The 23,463-nt window shown below is 45.2% G+C and overlaps 2 long non-coding RNA genes across 6 annotated transcripts in view; both read right to left on the bottom strand.

Moving 5' to 3' along the window:
- The window catches only part of LOC144299909 (uncharacterized), a 383,693-nt gene that overhangs the window by 269,029 nt on the left and 91,201 nt on the right, over positions 1-23,463 (bottom strand). The gene's annotated exons all lie outside the window — the stretch shown is intronic.
- LOC144299908 (uncharacterized) overlaps positions 1-23,463 on the bottom strand; it is a 132,086-nt gene that overhangs the window by 92,880 nt on the left and 15,743 nt on the right. Inside the window, exon 4 of one of the 5 annotated variants that reach the window (XR_013366549.1) lies at positions 12,850-12,931. The exons of the other annotated variants lie outside the window; for them this stretch is intronic. This is a non-coding gene — a long non-coding RNA (uncharacterized LOC144299908). The remainder of the gene's footprint in view (positions 1-12,849; positions 12,932-23,463) is intronic. 5 annotated transcript variants of the gene reach the window in all.

The following is a 23,463-nucleotide window of genomic DNA, read 5'->3' as shown; positions in this document are numbered from 1 at the left end:
CTTAGATATATAGTGTCTGGGGCCTGGTAGGCTCTCAGAAAACATTGTGTAGAAGGCAGGAGAAGGGAGAGAGGGAACGAGGAGGACATAATTTTTAGCAGCTGATTAATCTTCCAGTGCATGGATACAGCTAAATATCATAACCAATCTCCTACTGTTGATATTCAGGTCGTCTCCAGTGTTCTCCTGCCAGCAACGACGCTGGGCTGACCACCTTCATCCTGGGTGCACTTCTCTGATGACATCCTCCAGATAAGCTCCCAGAGTTGAAATTTCTCAGATGGTTTATGCATTTTTAAGGAATCTGGTCTCCAGGGAGATGCATCCATTCTCCCTCTCATAAAAGCAGTGTTCAAGAGTGCTGGGTTTCCCTCATCGGCGTGAGCAAAAGAAGAAATAAATTAAACAACATCCTTTTTTAAAAAAAATAAAAAGCATAAAACAGAGGCATTCAGGCTCAGTTTATTGATCACCATTGGGTTTCGAAAAGGTCATATTACTTGGCTCAGGTCACATGAGCAACTTCTCCTGCCTGCAAGCTGGAAACTGATCCTCCCTTCTCCTGGGGCCATTTCCAAAGTGAACCATCTTAGACTCCAAGAAATGAGAGAGACCAGGTGACTGGGGAAAATCTTTTCCATTTCTGTTTTTGGTGTTATTGAAAGACCTGCCCCAGATGAGATGCTTCCTGCTTTCTGCAAAATGAAGAGGTGCAAAAAGATTCTCAGCACTGACTGCCAGGCCCTTTCATAAGCCACTGGTTTTAATATTGGTTTGGCAGCTCCAATAATGATTTCTTTTTTTTATTTTTTTTTAAGCATAGGACTTAGAGACCAATCTCAGAACATGGCCATGAACTTGGCCATGAACCTGGCCATGAACCTATGAATTCAGTCATGAACCTGGCCGTGAACCTGGTTAACAATACTTCACACATCCCTACCTTCTTTTAACCAAGACCCCTTTCCATGGCCATTAGTTTGCCTTTTCCTTTGCCTACAAGGAAAACATCAAGGTTCCCAAAATGACAGAGGAAAGAAAAACTGAAGGCGAGGCATGCCCCGTCTACAAACACCTGGGGGCTTGCTAATACTAATAAAGACATGGACTTGGTTGCTGATGTTCTTTCCAGTCTTCCCACGTAGGAGAAATTCCACCTTTCCCAGTTTAAAGATGAGGACATGGCCCGGAGGGGAGTGACTTTGGCCTCGGTCACACTGTGGTCAGCACAGGAACTGGAACTGAAGTCAAGGCTTCCAGCATCTGGTCCAGATCCTATGAACACATTTACCCACCCCCAAGCCTGGGCTTCAAATGTTCCCTTCAGCATGACCCTTTCTCCTTAGCATTGGAGAGCAGGGAAAGCAGAGTGCCAGCAAATGAATTTGCTAGTGACATGCTAGTGACATGCTAGCGACATCCTTCCTTAGGGACTTGGGTAGAGAAAATGGAAGGAAACTCTCTTCTCTCTTCTTCCTTTTGACTTTTGAGGGGAAAAAGAAAAAAAAAAAAAGAAAAATGTCAGGCGACTTCCCCATGTCTGCCACAGAGCCCGCAGACAGAAGCGTGTGACAGTGGGTCACAGCCCAATCCAGCTCCAGGAGATGCCTCCATGCTTCCAAAGCCCTGTGCTGCTCTGAGGCTCCAGCTGCATCAAGAGCCTGGCAGGCCTCAGAGATGTGGCATGGTAGACAAGCAAAGCTCCAACAGGCATCCTCGTTTCTTTGGGGAAAGGATGAGGACTTCTAAGTTTTAAGCCTGATCTGCAGGGTTCCACAGGGTGCTGGAGGGGAGTTGGGGACACAGCCCCTGGATTATGAAGTACCTCCCACAGGCCAAGCAGAAATGCCAAAACACTCAGAATAAAGAAAGGCCTTCTCCTCCTTCCTGCATTAGAAAAGAAAAAAAGAAAGCCTGCTTCCTCGGACAGGTTTATAAGAGCTGCCCTTCAGACCCTATGGCCCATTAGTCTGTTAATTTCCAACAGTTGGTTGGCCTTGACTCCATTAATTGACTCATCCACCATGCATTTACCTGATGTTTGCTATGATGTATCCAAAAAACCAGGAGCAGACCAGAACTTGGGGCTTTGTTATTCAGTGTACCTGCAACTAATTGTTGGTGTTGAAGAGGCTAAGCTGCCTTTTTATCCAGCTCCTCCCTCTCCAGTCACCCCTGTCCTTGCCTCAACCTGCGTCCAGCCAGCCAGCCAACGAGCACCAGCACACTCCAGGACACAAGCACAATGCCCTTGTGATCCATGTAATGAAGAACCAAGGGAGAAGAATCCAGGTGGGCCCTCTTACCCAGACCCAAGGAGGGGACGAGTGTATAATGAAATTATCAGAAAGTGCTGGAAGAGTCTTGGAAATGTTCCCAGTCTTCTGTTCTGTGCTGCATTTCCGATTTGGGGAGCTTCATGGCTCTAGAAAGTACAATCTGGCCAGGTGCCATGACCTCAGATTTCATCTCAGTTTATAGATGAGGAAACCAAGGTTTGGAGAAATTAAGAAACGTACCCATATTTCACTGCCAGAGCCGGAATTGCAAACTAGGCAATCCTAAACCACAGCCTGTGTTCTAGAACTACGTGATCCAATATGGTAGCCACCAGCCATGTGTGGTGACTGAACGCTTGGAATGTGGCTGGTCTGTAGTGAGATTTATTTACGTGTAAAACACACACTGGATTTGCAAGCCTTAGTACATTAAAAAAGAATGTAAAACATCTTTTCTACATCTTTTATCTTTTTTTTTTTTTTTTGAGACACAGAGAAAGGTGCAGAGACACAGGCAGAGGAGCTCCCCTGCTAGGAGCCCAATGTGGGACTCGATCCCAGAACCCCGGGATCACGACCTGAGCGGAAGGCAGACGCTCAACCACAAAGCCACCCAGGCGTGCCATATTTTACCTTTTTCATACTGGTTTTATGTTTTTATATTGAGTTAAAATGGTATTTTTGTTATCTTGGGTGAAACAAAATATGCAGAAATGGCAAGTCCCCTGTTCCTTTTTACTTTTTCAATGTGGATGCTAGAAGTTTTAAAATTGCATTGAGGGCTCACATATTTCTATTGTATTCTATTGACGTGGGCTGTTGTTGCTTAAAGACTGGTCTGCTTGGGTGACGAGCACGGAGGGGGGCACTTGATGGGATGATCACTGGGTGTTATTCTATATGTTGAATAACATATTGAACACCAATAAAAAGTAAATTTATAAAAAAAAAAAAAAAAAAGACTGGTCCGCAGACCAGCAGCATTAGCTCATGGGCATCATCTGTGAGCTTTTGAGAAACGCAGACTCTCAGACTCCATACTCTATGGGACACACCACAGAGCCGAAGCCCCAGTGCCATATGGTCTGGGACAAGTGTCTCGATCTAAGACTCAGTTTCAAAAAAAAAAAAAAAAAAATAAGACTCAGTTTCCTCCTTTGCCAAAGGTACAAATTACCATTCTCTAATGACTTCACAATGTTGCTCTAAAGACTAAAAACAGGGGCACCTGGGTGGCTCAGTGGTTGAGCATCTGCCTTTGGCTCAGGTCATGATCCCAGGGTCCTGGGATCGAGTCCTGCATCGGGCTTCCAGCAGGGAGCCTGCTTCTCCCTCTGCCTATGTCTCTGCCTCTGTGTCTCTCGTGAATAAATAAACAAAGTATTTTTAAGATTTTTTTTATTTATTTATTCATGAGAGACGCAGAGAGAGAGCGAGGCAGAGACACAGGCAGAGGGAGAAGCAGGCTCCATGAAGGGAGCCCAACGAGGGACTCCATCCCCCGTCTCCGGGACTACACCCTGGGCTGAAGGCGGCGCTAAACCACTGAGCCACCCGGGCTGCCCACAAAATATTTTTTAAAAATAAATAAAATAAAGACTAAAAACAATAATGATGTGAGGGGAATTCTTCAACCATAAACAGTAATAATAATAATGCGGTAAGTATTCATACTCCCTGCAAGTTTACTTCTAAGTGCTTTTCATATATAATCCATTAATCCTCACAACACCAAGAAGATACTATCATCAACCCACTTTACAGATAAGAAAAGTGATGCTCAAAGAGATTAAGCTTTTAAGTGGCAGAGTTATGGCTGAGCCCAAGCAACATAGAAGTTGGTAATAATCATAATAATGACAGCAGTTCTTATTATCCCTGAGAGAGACAGAGGTGAACTCGAGAGAGAACCCTTTTCTGCCCTACATCCTCCACCAGCAAGAAAGAATAAAAACACAGCACCGAGAAAAACAGGCACCATTATTTGGGGACAAATTTGGTGCCATGCACTGAGCCAAGGGCTCTGCATGCTTTATTTCTGTTAGTCCTCATGAGAACGCTGAGAAGTTGATTTTCTTATTGTCCCAGAGGAGGTGATGGGAGGCTCTGAGAGGTTAAGACACCTGCCCCAGGTCACACAGCTGATAGTGGAGAGCTGATATTGGAATCCAGGTGTTAAGCTGCAAAGCTCACGTTCTCATTGGTCTGATCTCCACCATCCCCTTCCCTCCTTGGAGGCAGCCCCCCTAACTGTGTCCTGTTCATGACAGCTGATTTTTATTAAGCCCTTGCTCTGTGCTGGACTCTAGTGCTAAGTATTTTGCATGTATCCCCTCTCATTTGACCCTCACAACCCATTGAGGTAGCTATTATCATCCCCATTTTCAGAATGAGGAAACCGAGTCACAGAGAGACAAGGGAACTTGGCCTGGTACATAGTTCCTAAGTGCTAAGAGCAGGACTGGGATCCAGGGAGTCTAGTGCCTGGTCATCACCCCCTTTAACCTCTGTGCTACCTTCCCCCGATGATCCCTATCAAGGTTACTGCCAAGACTTTCGTAAACCCTTGTTCTCTTAGACAAGATGGAGAAAGAGCCAGGTTCTGGTCCCAAACCCACCACTTGTCAGCCAGGCAATGTGCTGACCCTCCTGGACCATAGGTCCTCTAGCCATTAAATGAGAATCACAATGACCTGAGGGCTTTGCAACCAGCTCTTAATACTCTAGAATCCACAGAGGAAGAGGAAGGCTTCCTACTCCTTCACCCAGGGCCACCCCTGGTTGGTCTGCTTTAGAGACTGTATTACTGATCTTATTTGCTTAGAGGAAAAAAACAGTGTTTGAAAACCACTAAGCAAGAACATGTCTCCAAGTTCCCATTGCCTTCATGGTAAGTGGGAAAGAGAGGAAGAAGGTGGTGGTTTGGAGATGGTGCCAAAGGGAGGGTCAGATCTGTTGGTGGGTCAACCATTCAAGTGAGACACCCAGCAAGACTTGGCCCAGAGCAGTGAGAAGATGAGCTTGTGGCTCAACCGGGGAGGTAGGTGAAAAAGAGAGGGGCAGATGGTCCTGAGGGCAGAGCCAAAAGAGTGCAAAGCAAACTTCTATATTGTGCTGTGGGTCACCTCACTGTGTCCTCAGCCCTCACTCAGCCAGTCCTCCTTCCCTGCCCACCGTCCCATTTTACAGATGACAGAACTGAGCCCCAGAGAAAGAGAAGACACATGGCTTCACAAAGTCATTCATCCTTTCATGTCTCTACTCAACATATGTTCACAGGGCACCAGCCAGGTTCTCAGATCCCACAGGAGACCCTGTGTCCCTTCTGCACTTAGAAGCTCTTGAAAAAATTCTCAGATGCAGAAAGGTCAAAACAGCAGCACGTGGGAACCCAGGGTGCAATTGAATGTTTACGTGTAACAAATTAACACATTGAATACCACCCAGAGAGCAACAAAGCAATGCCATCATGTTATTCAGGAGGTAATTAAAGGACTTACAACAAATACAAGGGTGCTCGCATGGAGCTCTTGACGGGGGATGTGTTTTAAGTACAGGACCTAAGTTCAGAGTCATGTGACAAGTGTCACCTCCTTTCACCACTGCAGGGATGTTTCTGCAGGTAGATGTGTGACCTCAGGGGTAACCTCAACCATCCACATTTGCAGGCTTTCGGGAGCAGTAGGGGGAGAAGAAATAGCTCGCCGGGCATCTGCTTTCAGTCAAGTCCTCCCAGACCTGCAGAGAGCGGGGAGCAGGGCGGGCTTCTGGGTGCCCTGAGCATCCAGTCTACGGGAGAGCCTCCCAGGTACCACAAAGCAGAGACAACTCGGCATGTCGTGATGGAAGAACCATGCTGGGTGAGCACAGAGGACAGACAGTACGATACCAGAGAAAGAGGCAACTCCCAGCCCAGAGAGCCATCCCCAAAGCCAGTGTCCTGGGGAAGCACATCCCGCTCCCCTGATGGCCTGCAAGCTCTTGGCGCCCCGTGGCTGGACGCTCCCACCATCTGACACCATGACAAGTCGCAGCACCCAGGGGACAGACCCTAGCGGAGGCCAACCCTGACAGTTTTGCAGCCCAATGACTCAGCGACCATCCTGCCAAGACCCAGGCTTCCTCCCTAAGAACCGAGCCCCCCGTGCGCCCCAACACACCCCACGTCAACAGAGTCAGAACATATTAGAGCAAGGTTTTGCTCCCCAGAGCCTCTTGTTTCAGCAAAGCCAACTAATTCAGATTTAACCTCCCTCTTAATAGGCCGCGTTGCTGAGCTTTCTAATTAATGCCACATGTTTCCCTCAGCTGTCATCCTGAATAAATGTTTACAAAGCTATTAACGTACTGTATTTGTAAACCGGGACCGCTCGGCTTTGGGGAGTCATGTGGTATGCATTTTCTCCTCCAAGATGGAAAAGGCTTAGCAATAATAAATACATTGTTTTGCAGGGATGGGAGCAAGGCGTTGCCTGAAAAAAAAAATTTATTGCAAGCTTCCTGAGACAGTGTGGCTGTGTGTACGTGAGGAATCGGAGCTTTCCCGGGCTCAGAAGAGCTGCGAGGGCCGGATTTGGCCCAGGTGGGGGTTTGGAGTGGAACACTCCAGGGACAGAAAGAAAACACTGGTTTGAGATCCAGAGAACCAGGCTCTGGGTCCAGCCCCACCGGCTTTGTGGCATCAGGCAAGTCACTTTCCTGCTCAGGAGCTCAGTTTTTCCATCTGGAAAATGGGAGCTTGGGATCCCCAAGAACTATAGTCCCTGCAATTGTCTTGTGTAAACTTTTCAAAGGGGCCCCGCAGTCCTGAAGATGAAGTCCTTCTTCATCTTAGCAGGAGACTCCAGACTCAGCATAACCTTCCCTCCGTATTTTTCTCATCTCCGATCATTCCTGCTGGGTGCCAGAGCCATGCTCAATCCTTGCCCCTCTCTTAAAAGGAGCCCTAGCTCATCTTGCTCTCAAGCCTCTGCCTACGTTGGCCTCCCTACCAGGAGCACCTCTTCACCTCAATTCCCTTTTTACTTGGCCGATCTGTACACCTTGTCCATGCTTCCACCTATACCTCACTTTTCCCTTGGAATCCTTCCTAGAACTATTGGTGCTAGACCAGGTTTCTCCCACAAATGCCCCACAGCACCCTGAGCATCTTCTGTCTTAGGGCAGTTTTGTAATTGCTCATTTAGGGGTCCAGCCACTAGATTGTAAGCTCCAAAAGAACAGAGATGACGTCCATTTTATTCAGCTCTATATCCCCAGGGCCTCACAAGTGGAGAATACTTGGGATCAGTGTTGCCGAATGAATGTTACCTGAAAGGTGATCGAGGCAAGTCACTAGCACAAGGTATATAGGGCAGGGATCTTTGAGACACTCTTTCACTGTGGGAACTTTGGCTTGGTCCCATACCATCTTTCAGTGCTCTTGCCATTCCTATCTGATAGGAATGACTGCTCAGAGAGGTTAGATGACTTTCCCAATACCACAAATATTGGGACAAGAGCTGGGATTTGAATGCAAGATCTTTTGTCTCTAAAAGCCCAGACTTTCACTATTCAGTGCTCTAGCCGTGCCACCAATGGGGGTACCGCCACCCCAAACCCCTACCCACTCCTGGCACCCGTGCACACTCACCCACTCAGGGCTGTGGCCTGACACCTTGCTGATACAAGTGGCTTTAGCACTCCACTCCAGTTCTTTACCGTGTGTTGGTTGTGACAGGCTGTGTTAGTCAGGGCTCTTGGGGCTAAGTGACGTAATCTCAAACTAAAATTAATCAAAGGGGTGATGGATGTAAAGTGACAGTAATTCCATCACACCACAGAAGGGGCAGGTGTGAAACTGGATGTAGGGGATGCCAGGAGTCAAGGACTGAGATCTGGCAACCCTCTGTCTCCTCGCTCTTTCAAGGCCAGATCCCACCAGGAAGCTGGAATTGTAGGGATGACTGGGTGGCTCAGCAGTTGAGCATCTGCCTTTGGCTCAGGTCGTGATCCTGGGGTCCCAGGATCGAGTCCCACATTGGGCTGCCAGCAGGGAGCCTGCTTCTCCCTCTGCCTGTGTCTCTGCCTCTCTCTGTGTGTCTCTCATGAATAAATAAATAAAATCTTAAAAAAAAAAAAAAAAAGGAAGCTGCTTATTCCCTACCAGCCCCAGTCCAAAACTCCCAGGAAAGCAATGTGATTGTCCAAACGTGAGTCACGTGCTCATGCCTTGACCAATCACTGTGGCCAGGGGTGGGACACTGGGATTAGCTGCTCCCACCAGAGTCCCATATTTGGGGCTGGGCAGGGAAATGTTTCCAGATGAAGAGGTGCTGAGCAGAGCAAAACACCAGCTGTTCACGACGTAGGTCCTGGGCTGGGCTGGGGTACAGGGCCTTGTTCTGGGGTTCCTCATCTGATGGAGAAGAGGGACAAGTCGGCACACAACTAAAATCCAGTGCCTAGCTGTTACCAAGAAGGGAGAGAAAAACAAATCTGAGTGAACTTGGCAGAAACGTGCAGAGGGCAGAAGAAGAGCGAAGGGAAGGTGGTCTGTGAAGGAACGAAAGACAGAACTATGGTTGGCTCTGCTCACCCTTGTATCAACAGTGCCCAAGACAGTGGCTGGCACGTAACAGGTGCTCAAGAAACGTTTGTTTCAGGAATGAGTTCGTGAATGAGAGCAGTGTGTCGTGGCTAGGGAACGGACGGTGCCCTGCTTTGTTATGGGGCCCAAGAGTCAGACCAGCACGAATTCAAACCTCGACGTGAGCACCTGCAGGCTGCGTAATCTGGGAAGTCACTCTATCCACCAGAACCTCTGTAAGGGGAAATAACATATCTCCTTCGATTCAGAATGGAATTAAATAATCTCCCCAAACCCCTGGGGCGGTGCCAGGACACCATGACTGTCCCATCCATGGCACAGGATAGATGGCACCCTGGATAGAAATGTCCCCCTCCCTTCCCACTGAGCTGTAGAGCTTGAATCTCCATTAAACAACCGTTTTTCACATATTTACATGTTTCGGCTCAGGTCTTAGAGAGCAAGAGAAAAGAGACTCGAGACAAAGGTTTTGGTAAGAGCTAGTATCCGTTACAACAAAACGTGATTTTCCTACGGGATCTCCATGGTGAATTGAAAACTGGTTTCCCTCCAAGCAGCAGAAAGGATTGTTGCCGACCTCGTGGCTTTTCCAAGGGAGATCTGGCCCCGCAAGGGGTAGCTTGGTGCTCTGGGCTCAGCTGACTCTATTTTAAAATGAGTGTGAAATAGCAACACCTCTAAAATTCTTGCCGATGTCCTATAACACAAAATCCAAAGAACATTCGGGGTCCCCAGATACTTTGCACTAAGCAGTCCATACCCCACGCCCAGTTTTTTGATTCACGAAGCCAGGATCCTGGGTTTTTCACGGATATTGGCAAGCACCGAAAGGTAACACGGCAACAGCCAAGCCAGAAGAGCTGTTTAAACTATTTCGAGGGTTCTATAAATCCACATGAACATTTTTTCCCTTTTTTAAACATTTTTTTTGTTGTTGAGAGTATCCACTGCTTTTCCCTCCTCCTGCCTCTTCCAGCTCATTGTGTTCCTCTAGCTCCTCGACCCCCCCTCCTCCATGACAATGAAAGGAAAATATTTATCCCCACACGTGAGTGTTTCCACACAGACCTCATTACCAAACAAACAGACAAACCTGCTACTCAGAGTTCCACTTTGGAGCACATCCCTCTTCTATGTCTCCTGGTCCCTCTAAGAAAGCGATCTCTGGAACATGTCTCCCGGCTTTACCAGGCTCAGGATTCCTGCCAGGCTAGAGGTGTAACTTGACCAGGTGTTCTTTTAATTTTTTAATGTTGTAAAATGTTTTTATTATTATTCATGAGAAACACAGAGAGAGAGGCAGAGACAGGCAGAGGGAGAAGTAGTCTCCCTATGGGGAGCCTAATGCGGGCCTCGATTCCAGGACCCCAGGATCATGACCTGAGCTGAAGGCAGATGCTCAACCATTGAGCCACCCAGGTGTCCTGATCAGGCATTCTTTTAGCTGCATGACAACCCCACCTCTCACCATCAGCCTTTTGACTCCTGGTGCCCCTCAAACGTAGGTGGTTGGCAGATGCCCAGTGTCCTTTGCTCCAGGAACCTGGGCTGAGATGGCCAATTGGTCATTTTTAAAACAGTGCTTCCCAAACCTGGACCAGGGCTGGCTTCATGGGCGTGCAATGGCCCTCCACTGAGAAGGGCACAGCGCTTGGTTTAATGCTATGCTATCACTATCTTGAAATACTAAGTGATTTTTGAAGGAGGGGACCTGCATATTGGTTTTGAGCATTTCATGTTACATTTTGCACTAGGCCCAACCGATGATGTGGCCAATCCCGCTGGAGACACTGTACGTGAGATGACTTTAGGTGCTACACGGTCACATCTTTTCTTGATTTAAGTAGTTACATGCTCATTTCTATACGTGTAAGAACAAGCACGGGATTAAGCAACAGGCCCCTGGTTCTGTGGCTCTTACTACTTCAGAGGGGGTTCAATTTATTTATGGGAAAAAAGTGAGTCCATTTAAAGAAGAAATAGGAGTTGAATTAACTGTAGATGTTACTCAAATGCAGCAGAAGAATAAAAGAGAGGGGCACCTGGGTGGCTCAGTGGTTCAGCATCTGCCTTCAGCTCAGGTCATGATCCTGGGTCCTGGGATGAAGTCCTGCATCAGGCTCCCCGGAGGGAGCCTGCTTCTCCCTCTGCCTAAGTCTCTGCCCCTCTCTGTGTGTCTCTCATGAATAAATAAATACAGTCTTTAAAAAAAAAAAAAGAATAAAAGGGAGAGAAAGAAATGAATAAATCAACTTTGAGAATTGCCAACTGAGAGAACCCCCAAAGCTTCCTCCCCTCCACCACCAAACCCCTGACCCAAAAATACTGCCCTCACCCGCCAACCACAGAGCCTGGAGTTCTTGCACTACAGCTTCTCAGAAAGTACTCTGATTCACTATATGCCTTTGGGCAAGTCTTTTCATCCATGGAGACTTGGTTTGTCCATCTATAAAATGAGCCAACTCTTTCATCCTCAGGATCTTAAATTCTCCTGGGTAAAACCCATGGTTTGCAAACACCAGTCCTCACCTTGACTCCATCTGAACCATTGAAAGAGGTGATAGAAAGCGCTTGTTCCCAGACCCCAGCCTTGGAGATTCTGATTCAGTAGGTCAACAGTAGAACCAAGGGATATGTTTTTATCAAAAATATTTCCTCAGTGATTTTGATCAGCAGCCAGTTTTGAGAGCCATTGTGTTGAAGTATTAAAAATCACTTGTAAGGGTGCCTGGGGAGCTCAGTCAGTGAAGCATCTGACTCTTGATTGCAGTTCAGGGCATGATCTCAGGGTCCTGAGATCGAGCCTGGCATTGGGCTTTCTGCTCAGTGTGCAATCTGCTTCTGTCTGTCTGTCTGTCTCTCTCTCTCTCTCTCTCAAGTAAATAAAAACTTTTTAAAAAATTGCTTGTTAATCATTTAACAAACACTTACCAACTATCCCCTCTGGGTATTGCACAGTGCAGAGTAACTGAGAATCATACAATCTCTGCCCTCTGGGATACTGGGATCATCTTGTTGCAGAAAGAACCTAAACTTCAGATTAACATCAACTTCCTGTATGCCAACTACAATTCAAAGAGCTATGTGTATATTAACTGTCATGTTGGATTTTCCAAAAAGCAGCCACAGCATATCACCAGTCCCATACGCCCTTCTAGAACATTGCTACTTCCCCATCAACCAGTGAAGTCTTTCAGCTCTCCTTGAAACTGGCCAGAATTTTATGACTTCCTCGATGAGCAGAAAGCAGCAGAAGTGACCTTCTGTGACCTCCAGGTGAGCTCATAAAAGGCAATAAATATTTCTTCCACCTGGCTTTCTCTCTCTCCATGCCCATCCTGGGAGCCTCGCCTCCATCTTGTCAGGAAGCCAAGTAGCCACATGGAGAAAACACATGTGGTTGTCCTGGCCATCTGACCCCATTGAGACCTCACCATTCAGCCGACATGAGCAGGCAAGCCTCCAGCTGATTACAGCACACAGCCTTCCAGCTGGATGGCTCCTGCAGCTGTCCCCAAGTAGGACATACTGGTTGTCTTCATTGAGCTCTACCCAAGTTCCAGATTATGAGCAAAATAAGTGTGACTCAAAGTTTTAAGCCTCTAAGATTCAGGCTGTTTGTTTTGCAGCAATAGCCAACATGAGCCCATGGAGGCACAACGACCCAATGAAAAACACACAATGTCCTCCCGTTTTACAGATGAGAAAATTGAGACTTAGCTATACCAAGACACATGTCCCACATCACATAAATAACAATCAGTACAGCAGCCAGAATTTGAACCAAAGTCTGTCCAACCTCAGAATCCACATTCTTTGTTGATGGGATGGTCAGCAGTCAGTGTAGACGGTGTCGATGAAATTGGGAAAGAATGAGGGAACACAGTGGAAAAGACAGGCCAAGGAAGGAGCTTGGGGGAGCTGAAAGAAATAAGCAGATTTGCTATTGAAATTAAGATCATTCAAGGCCAAACTCTTTACCTGGGTCAGCTAAGGATGCTCTCTTTGCTGTACAACTTTCCTTTCCATGCTACTCCATTTCTCTCTCCCCAAAAGACAGAGCCTTCAAAAAGACAGGGAGGAGAAAACCTGAGTTTTTAATATTCTGGGCAATATCACTTTCTGCTTTTCACTTTTCCCCATATCCCCTGCACCACCCTAGGGAGATGCTTTGTAAAGATAATCATGATTTATTAAATGCCAGGCACTGAGTTAAGTGCTTGACATTCATGATTACATCTGCTCCACTTCAGAATGGGCCATGGTGGAGACCCAGTGAGCTCTGGGCACATAAAGCAGCCCCACGCCACACACGCAGAGGCTAACTTTATCGACCACCTGCTGCTTTGCCAATAATAATTCATTACAATGATTACTTAGCACACAATTCCATAAGATAACACCACTTCCTTTTAAGTCCAATACATCCCTATTTTGAGATAAACTCAGACACTGACAGCATTTGCCCAAGTTCACACAACTTAACAAGTGGCAGAGCAAGGACTCAAACCCAGGACTCTGTTACCCTAGATCCCTGCTTGTAAGCAGTATCACTCCTCGCCTGTCCCCATGTGCTCCTCGTGCCGCCAGCTCCTATATGGCTTCCCCTCCCATCGTCTCCTTCCATGCAGTCATTCACTGCCCTTGCGACCCACGAAAGCCCAAGCACGGTTCAGAGCCCTTTGCACTTCTTCGACCAACAGCCTCCTAATACTATTACTGCTGATGGCTTTTCATTCCCGATGCCAAACCTGATTTGGAGTTCACAAGGCTGAGGGTTTCAATCCAGACCCTGTGGACAGCCTCCGGGAGCCCTAAGTGACTGTAGCTTACAGACAATCTAATTGTTATTGACATTTGTGTCTGATTGTTCATCAAGGAGGAGCTGTCTTATAGGCCAAATCATTCTATTACTCGGCCCCCTTTCAGCCTCCCCAGTAACGACAAAACACGTACGCACCATCAGTGGCAGGCCAATCAATCGTAATATCACTCTACATCTTTCAGAGTCGCTTTTGTGGGCTTGAGTCTGGGGGTGGAGGCAGGGGAGAAACAGGAAGATGATGGAGTGGATGAGAATTTTTGTGCATTGACTCTGAACTGGAAGCATCCACACAGAGAAGAACATTGTTTTACCCCTAGAATTAGATAGATAGATAGATAGATAGATAGATAGATAGATAGATAGATAGATAATTATATCTGTATCTATATGTCCTCCACCACTTGGAAGGGTAATTATTAATAAACATGTCACTTATCAGTTCATTCTGCTTGGTTGAAGCCCAGTGTCCAAGGATAATGCTCAATTTTATCTTGAGTGATGTGTGTCAGGTTAAGCAACCTTGATCATAACCAATCCAATAAGTTGTGAGTTACCCTGGCCCCCTACCCACCCACACAAAGCAGCTCCCACACAGGTCATCAATCTTTCCCCCATTTTATTTGATTCCATTTTTCTAGAATCTTCCAGTATGGCCTCTTTAGTGTTATCTTGAGAGAGCTGAAACCATCAGCCTCTGGCAGTATTGACTGCATCTAACTTCAAGAGCTTTCCCAATTCCTCCTTGATTCCAAGAATGTTGTAAAGATTTTACATCTGCCAGACAAAGGCCATTTCTCAAGGAGTGGCAAAAGTTTTGCACTGAACTAGCCACACGCTCTTGGACTCTAAACAATGGCGTAGTCTGGCACATTGATTCGTCACTATGGGGATACAATGATGACCTGTCCTTCTCAGTAACAGGATCAAACTAACTTATGCCAGTGTGTTTCTTTGCCCATTTGTTTTTTCTTTTTGAAAAAACAAATGGGCACCTTGGAACAACAATGAGGTCTACACACCATCAGAATGACAAAGGTTACAAAGACTGATGACACCAAGTATTGGTGAGGATGTGAAGTAATTGAAATCCTCACATCCTGATGACAGGTATTACAGGCTGAGCTGTACCCCCCCACACACACACACACACACATCAAGTGTTCAAGTTCTAACTCCCAGCAAGTCTGAATGTGACTGTACTTGGAGAGTTCTTTAAAGAGGTGGTTGAGTTGAAGTGAGGTCATTGGAGGTAGACTGTGATGACTGGTGTCCTTGTAAAAAGAAGAAATTTGGACATAGACACACACCCAAGGGAATATCACATAAAGCCACAGGGAGAAGACAGCCATTGACAAGCCATGGAGAGAAACCACAGAAGAAACCAACCCTGCCAACACCTTGATGTTGGACTTCTTATTCCCCCGAACTGTGAGACAACAAATTTCTTTATTTTTAAATCATTTTTATTTTTTAATTGTATTTAAATTCAATTAAGTAACATGATGAATGATTGGTTTCAGAGGTAGAGGTCAGTGGTTTGTCAGTCTTATATAACACCCACTGCTCTTTACATCACATGCCCTCATCAATGCCCATCACCCAGTTACCCTGGCCCTCCACCTCCCCTCCTTTACACCCCCCCATTTGTCTCCTATGATTAAGAGTCTCCTATGGTTGAGACAAATTTCTGTTGCTTAAGCCGCCGCAGTCTGCAGTACTTTGTTATGGTGGCCCCAGCAGACTAATACCATGGGGATGCAAAATGCTATGACCACTTTAAAAACAGTTTACTATTTATTATAAAGCTAACCATATGCCAACAATGAAACCCACAAGTTCCTTTGTGAGGTCTTTACCCAAGAGAAACGAAAACATGTTCACACAAAGACCTGAAAACAAATATTTATATCATAATTATTTTTTAAGATTTTATTTATTTATTCATGAGAGACACAGAGAGAGAGGCAGAGGCAGAAGCAGATTCCCCACAGAGAGCCCAACATGGGACTCGATCCCAGGACCCCAAGATCATGACCTGAGCCAAAGGCAGACGCTCAACCACTGAGCCACCCAGATGTCCCTCATAATTCTTTACAGCAGCCCAAACTATAGAAATGATCCAAATGTCCATCAACTGATGGATGAATAAACAGACTGTGGTACATCTGTGTCATGGAATACTACACAGCAATATAAAAGGAACAGGTCATGAGCATGTACAGAAGCATGGCTGAATCTCAAGAGCATTCATTCTACAGATTCTATTCATTCATTCTGAAAGAGGCCAGACACCAAATATTATGTAATATAATTTCCATTTATATGACATCCTGGAAAAGTTAAATCTAAACAAATAGAAAACAGATCCATGGTTCCCAGGGGCTGGAGGTGAAAGAAGGGAATCTGTCTACAAAGGGACACAAGGGAACATTTTTGGGTGATGAAAATGTCCTATTTCTTGATTCCAGTGATGGATACATATCAAATTCATCAAACTATATCCTTTAAAAGATAAATTACATTATATATTAATTATATTTCAATAAACTTCACTCTAAAAGAAGTAATAATGAGCTATCCTTCTTGCCTGAGGGACACTTTTTTTAAATTAATAATCCAATATTGGTGAAAATGCAGGGAAACCACTGCTTTCATAAACTCCTGCTGGGTGTCTAAAATAGGAATGCTTTTTTGGAAAGCAAACTGGCAGTTCTCTATTAAAATGTAAAACACATATTTTGTTGACCAGCATTTCCCCCTCCAGGACTTCATCCTGTAAAACTACTTGCATATTTACAAATATGTCCACTGTGTTGTTGTTTATCATGGCCAAAAAGAAGAAGCAATCCATGGGGGAAAAACCCACCACAAAAACAGGTGCTCAAGATAAACACCCACCTGCTGGTGTTGTTACCTTCAGGACCCAGGTGAGGACAGGAATTGAATGGGAGAGCTCTGCACACCTTACTCAATATTCTTTGGTATCATGTAAATTTTGTAATACAGAGAATGAATTCATATGTTGCATAATTTTTTAACCCTGAGGCCAGAACTACCATTTCAACAAATATTAAAACGCTTCTAACTCCATCATCCTCTTGAAGTATATCCCCTTCCCTGCTCTCTCTTCTTTAACATTTGCACTTATTGTTCCAAGAAAATTAATTAGTTGAAATGGGCACAGACCATTCATTGATTTTAGCAAATTTGAAGCAAAAAAGGCAAAAAAGTTTTTCCTTTTTTTTTTTTTTAAAGAAAAATGCTAGGTTCTGTTAGTACACAACGTTACCAAAATAATGGCAACAATATTGAAGGTCATCAAAGTCAAAGAAATTGGCTGACCTCACTTAGGTGTAGACCCAATGATCAAGAGCTTCTTCTGCCTACAGGCTTTCTCCTAGTTGGCCCGATGATAGGAACAAAATCAGAATAAGACGAGGATGGAGAAAGCATGGACCATTTACGTAGTGGAGGAGGGATCAGAAACACTTAGAGGAAGAGCAGATGGATTGATGTTAGATCCAAGTTTCCCTGACCTTAGAGGGTAAATATAAAACAAATCAACTTCAATTACAGTGAAAAACACCGAGTTCCTTTGGAACAACGCTATGATCAGGGACTTTGACTTTGCAAATACCTGGTGTGCTTGCAACACTTGTCCTCCGAGGCCACCCTAGGAGCATGTGCAGCTTGGGCTGATCAAGTGCCTGGGCTTCGCCCATGTCCCCATTCCTAGAGCTGAACAATTAGGTGTTCCCATCATTGCTGAACTCATCGACCTTGGCGAAACCAAAGATTTGTTTGAACTACCTGAGTCATTCAAAAAAGAGGATTGGGAATCAGGTGAGTTCTTGAGTGACAATCCTTCCCTGGGGCCATTTCTCCTTCCCAGTGAGAGAATTATATCTCACCCTGAGGGGGCAAGGGGAGGGGTTCCTTCAAATTTTTCCAGGTGAAGGTTCTAGGAATGATGACCTCATGGAATTATTTCTTAGTAAATTCTAAGCTGGAAGTGGAAAATGAAAGAATGAGGAGGGTCGGGGGGCAGCCTGGGTGCCTCAGCGGTTTAGCGCTGGCTTCTGCCCAGGGCATGATACTGGAGTCCCGGGATCGAGTCCCATGTCCGGCTCCCTGCATGGAGCCTGCTTCTTCCTCTGTCTGTGTCTCTGCCTCTGTGTGTGTGTGTGTGTGTCATGAATAAATAAATAAAATCTTAAAAAAAAAAAAAGAAAGGATGAGGGAAACACTACTCACTATGAAAGTCCCTAATAAAAAACAATTAGGCATTCTTAGTGTGCCAAACTCTGTCAAACCGTGTGACTGTTTCCCCATTTTATTTGGGGTTGGGGTGGAGAAGGATTCCATCAAATTAGGTACCAGCAGAATTTTCCTGTAAAGGGCCAGACAGTAAATATTTTAGGCTTTGGGGGCCCTTTGGTCTCTGTCACAGCTACTCAACTGTGCAGTTTTAATGGAAAAGCAGCCATAAACGATACATAAATGAATGGCCATGACTGTGTTCCAATAAAACTTTATTAATGACACTAAAATTTGAGTTTCATGTACATTTCATGTGTCACCAAATACTAATCTCCCTTTGCTTTGGTTTTAGTTTTTATTTTCAACCACTGAAGAAGGTAAAAAACATTCTTCATTCTGGAGCCTTACAAAAACAGGTGTTGGATTGGATTTAGCTTGCGGTAACCAGTTTGCCAACCTACGGCCTTAAATCATCTTGTCTTTTATGCTTTTTGTTACAAACATATTTCTATTTTGAAACCTCCTTCATAGTATATACAATGTCTTGACAGGTAGACAGATGTATAGATAGATAGAAAATTGGGGATTGAGATGACAGATGGGTAAATAGGGTTTTGTTTTGTTTTAAGCAAAAGAAGTGGCTGCTGTCCATCTGGCATATTAGAATGGAAACCACTTGAGGGCTGTGCTTGGCATAATGCCTGGCACTTAGTAGAGGCTAGTAAGTTTCTCTCTCGTAAGTGAACAACTAAAGGTGAAAGGGGGGGTGGTTCCTATCTCAAAGACATTAGCAATGCTCCTTTCTCCAAGCTCTGAGTGTTCTGGAAGAAAGGTAGCGGCCAGGTGTCAAAAGCTGGACGCTTGAGCAAGATTAAGAAAATAAAGGTGACCCGCAGGCGGTTTATCAGACAGAGGTGCATTGCAACATCAGCGCTCAAATGCAGCGTCAGACCAAGATGAAAGTCTGGAAAAATTATCACAAAAGGAAGGACATGTTTAGATTTGTCTTACGAAAAAAGAGAAATCCAAGTGGTGGGGAGAGAAAGGGAAATAAATCAAAAGAAATAAGATACCAACTTATTTTTTTAAGATTTTATTTATTTATTTGAGACAGTGAGCAAGAGCAAGAGAGAGCGAGAGTGAGAGCGAGCGAGCAAGAGACAGAGAGAGAAAACAAGCGAGGGGAGGGACAGAGCGACAGAAGCAGTCTTCTGCTCAGCAGGGACTCAACAGGGCTCGATCCCAGGACTCTGGGATCATGACCTGAGCCTAAGGCAGATGCTTAATCGACTGAGCCACCCAGGGGCCCCAAGATTCCAATTTATATTGGTTCGGTATTTAAAGCCCACTACACTGGCTTAAATACTTCAGACGTCACTCTTTCTCTCATAAAAGAATCCCTGAAGTGGACACTCTGGCCCAATATGGCAGTCGCACCAAGTTTTCAGGAAGGCAGAGGCAAGCCGTTTCTATCTTTCTCCTCTGGCTCTGAGTTACCTCATAGTTTAAGGCAGCTGCTGGAGCTCCAACCATTACATCAATATTCCAGACTGCAGTGCAGAAATGAGTCAGGGGAAGACAAAAAGGTATGCTTAGCAGCTGAATCAGTTTTCTTCATCAGTGTTTCCAAGGCACCATGCACATTTCCACTTGTCAGCCAATGGTCAAAATGTAGTCATATGAACATATTTAGCTGCAAGGGAAGTTCAGAAATATAGGTTTTTAATTGGTGCATTGCTATTTACATAAAATTGGGGGTCCATCTCTACAGAAACAGAAGAGAAAGGATTTTGTAAAGGCAACTAGCCACATCTGCTTTAGGAATTCATAGTAGTTTATTAATTCATTGATCTATAAACTTATTATATGATTATCAAGCTTGTCAGACAAGGTTATAGCAGAGAACAAGGCAAGTCCCTGTTTGCAACATTAAACAGAATCATGTGTAATAACATTTTCTCAAGTACAGGGTGCTACTGGAGCATATAAACTGGGGGATCCAACCCAGGGGTTGACAAACTTTGTCTTCAAAGGGCCAGATAGGGACCCCTGGGTGGCTCAGTGGTTGAGTGCCTGCCTTCAGCCCAGGGCATGATCCTGGAGTCCCGGGATTGAGTCCCACATCAGGCTCAGGGCATGGAGCCTGCTTCTCCCTCTGCCTGTGTCTCTGTCTCTCTCTCTGTGTGTCTCTCATGAATAAATAAATAAAATCTTAAAAAAAAAAAAGGGCCAGATAATCAATTTTTTAAGTTTTGTGTGGTCTTTCCATGATCTCTGTCTCAACTACTCGACTCTGCCATTATATCACAAAAACAACCATAAGGACCATATGGTGGATGGGCATAGTTGTGTTCCAATAAAACTTTATTTACAAAAGCAGAGGGTGGACAGGATTTGGCACAAAGGCTATTGTTTGGTGACCCCCTGATGTAAGCTCACGTGAGAGGTCAGTTAGTTCCTGCTCAAGGGATGCTTTATTGACATGATCCATGAAAGATGATCTCAGAAGTTCATTATGAAAAAAGGAGCAAGACTGACTTGGAGTATTCCAGGCAAGGGGTACATCATTTCATTTTTTTAAGATTTTATTAATTTATTTGAGAGACAGAACTAGAGAGAGAGAGAGAGAGAGAGAGCACAAGTAAGGGGAGGAGAAGCAGATTCCCCATTGAGCAGGGAGCCCAGTGTGAGACTCAACCCCAGGACCCTGGGACTATGACCTGAGCCAAAGGCAGATGCTTAACCAACTGAGCCACCCAGGCACCCAGCGGTACATCATTTCAAAGATGAGTTACAAGCCAGAGCAAAGCATGCTCAAAGAATTTAAAGGAAGGATCCCTGGGTGGCACAGCGGTTTGGCACCTGCCTTTGGCCCGGGGCGCGATCCTGGGGACCCGGGATCGAATCCCATGTCGGGCTCCCAGTGCATGGAGCCTGCTTTTCCCTCTGCCTATGTCTCTGCCTCTCTCTCTCTCTCTCACTGTGTGCCTATCATAAATTTAAAAAAAAAGAGAGAGAGAATTTAAAGGAATCTAAATAGGATGGAGTAAAGTAAGCATGAAGAAAGTTATAAAAGCTGAATTGGTAGGAGGCTGAAGTCAGGGGCTCCTTGGGGTTCTGTACTTTACCATAAAGGCAACACAGAGTGATTGGGGGCTTTTTATAAGGAAGTGACATGATTACAGGTGCATATTTTAATTTCATTCTGGCTATAGGGCAGGGTAAGGGTATCAGAGGGCTCAAGAGAAGAGGTCAGTCATTCATCTGAGTGGCTAGAATAAAAAATAAAATCCAGTAACATCAAGAGTTGGTGCACTGTGTTGACTCATATTTCCGACACCAAGTGTGGGATAGTATTTCCTCACATCAACCAATTCTCCAAATCTCTGGATGTCGACTCGGTGTTGTACCATTGATTTCAATTCTGACACTAACTACCTGGGGCTAGTGCCATACTCCACAGGTTTAAGGACTCAGCCCCTCAGGAGGACCCTCTGACCAGTCACAAGTATTAGGTCCCCAAGGTACCCACACCTCTGTCCAACTTTGCTATAAATCGGGAGCTCCCCCTCCCCATCCCCCAGGCTCACTAGTTACTAGATTCACTCAAAGAACTCCAGAAAACAGTTTAATTCTGTTTACTGGTTTATTACAAAGGACACAACTCAGGAGCAGTAAATGGGAGAGATGCCTAAGACAAGATTTGGGGTGGTGATCCAGGTACATGCCCTTTCCAGGTATGCCACCCTTCCTAGCATCCCCATATGGTCACCAATCCAGAAGCTCTTGAAATCCTATAGGTTAGGGATTTTTATAGAGATCTCATCATGAAGGCATGATTGATTAAACCACTGGCCAAGAGTGATTCATTCAATCTCCAGCCTCTTTGCCTTCCCCAGAGGTCAATGCCCAACCCTAAATCATACCTTGGTCTTTCTGGTGACCATCCCCCATTCTGAAGCTACCTAGGGACCTCTAGCCATCAGTCATCTCATTAGAAAGACAATCACTATCCCAGACATTTCAAGGGTTTTAGGAGCTGTGTGCCAGGAACCAGGGACAGGGACCAAATATTTATTTTTTATGACATCACAGTTGGCAAAAAATAAACAACCATCCAGGACATCTCATTAACTTTTGGGGGGGGGGGAGCAAATTGGTACAACCACTTTGGAAACTGTTTGGGAGTTTCTAATGAAGCTGCATACACTCCTACCCAGAGAGCTAACACTTCTACTCCTGGGTGTGTGCCCAAGAGAAACACAAGCACATGTTCACCAAAAGACACATGCCCATCATCCATAGTTGCCCTATTTGAAATCACCAAAAATTGGAAGTAATCTAAATGTCCAGACATAGTAGGATGGGTAAACAGCGTTATACTGATATAGTGTTGTAAAATACAGCATTGAGAATGACTGGTCCACAGCCATGTGCAGTAACTTTGATGAATGTCACAAATATGAGATGGGCCAAAGGAAAGACACCAGACACCAAAGAGTGTGGTTGGTTCTCCCATGATATGACATACCCATATCCAGAGATTACTGCCCCGTGCAACGTTGCTCAGTAAGCACCACAGGGCTTATAGGGGAAATGATGTTAGAGCACAACACTCAAATATTCTTGTGGTGACATATTTTAAAAAATTAAAAACTGGGGCACCCGGGTGGCTCAGCAGTTGAGCATCTGCCTTTGGCTCAGGTCATGATCCTGGGGTCCTGGGATTGAGACCCACGTCAGGCTCCCCGCAGGGAGTGTGCTCCTACCTCTCCTTTGTCTCTGCCTCTCTCTGTCTCCATGTTTCTCGTGAATAAATAAACTCTTAAAAAAAATCTAAAACTAATAAAAATGGTAGCACATTTTTATGCACTTTAAGCACTTAAGCTTATAAAAACGTGCTACTCTGGAAAAGTCTTGCAGCTTGCTCATGGAAGTGGCATGAGAAGGGTTGGAGCTTGTGAGTTCTAGTGGAGTGGCAGCAGGGGCTTGTCTGAGAATGGGAAACCAGGTGTTGGACGGGTAGGGGGCAGATGCTTGAGACATACATTTTGTGGATTCCTCGTAGTTCTTTCCAGCAGGCTGCAGTTCTCTACATTTATCTAGTGCACAGGCCAATGAGAAATTTGACTTCTGTTCACATTATTCCCTAACACATCAATCCCAGAACAAACGCACATTTTCAAAACCAGCGTTTCGGCAGAACTGATTCTACATCTTGGAGAATTCCATTTTATAGACACTTCAGAACCGGGTAAAGCCCTGTCTGTGTGTAAGAAGCCAGGAGAGTGGTTGCCCTCAAGTGGGAGAAGGTGATGGCTGATAGGGGCAACCAGGGGGGTCCCAGGAAGCTGGCAATGTTGTGTTTCTGGGCATTGCTTACACCCTGGTTTCATTTTGTGGAAACATCATGGAGCTATGCCCTTCACCATCATGCACTTTGCTGTGTGTATGTGTCAAACTAGAGTAAGACTTGTACTGTGAATGAATGAATGAATGAATGAATGAAT

This window comes from Canis aureus, chromosome 27, assembly GCF_053574225.1.
Source record: "Canis aureus isolate CA01 chromosome 27, VMU_Caureus_v.1.0, whole genome shotgun sequence".
NCBI lineage: Eukaryota > Metazoa > Chordata > Mammalia > Carnivora > Canidae > Canis > Canis aureus.
This window is presented reverse-complemented; position numbering and strand designations above follow the sequence as displayed.